Source organism: Antrostomus carolinensis, unplaced genomic scaffold (genome assembly GCF_000700745.2).
Source record: "Antrostomus carolinensis isolate BGI_N321 unplaced genomic scaffold, ASM70074v2 scaffold42482, whole genome shotgun sequence".
NCBI classification, from domain to species: domain Eukaryota; kingdom Metazoa; phylum Chordata; class Aves; order Caprimulgiformes; family Caprimulgidae; genus Antrostomus; species Antrostomus carolinensis.
This window is the reverse complement of record NW_010302613.1, coordinates 1-337: the sequence shown is the minus strand read 5'-3', so window position 1 is coordinate 337 and position 337 is coordinate 1.

Genomic DNA, 337 nt, shown 5'->3' with positions numbered 1-337 from the left:
TGTTGTGGACAAAGCCAACATCATCCAGGCTCGCTTTGAAAAGGTATTCCCAGCCTTGCTCGTGTGTTGTTACTGGAGTCTCCTCTGCACTGGCAGGAGGATAACAGGCATAACAAACTTGCTCGTGTGTTGTTACTGGAGTCTCCTCTGCACTGGCAGGAGGATAACGGGCTAGAAACAAACCTCCTTTGATTACTTTGAGAGAGCCATAAACATGCCTGTACATTTTAGGGGCTTTTTTTGCCATTAGCATGTGAGATCAAAGAACAAAATAGCTTCCAGGTTTAAATTTAGTCCCTACTGTGTTGAGTTGACCCTGGCTAGAGGCCAGATGCCC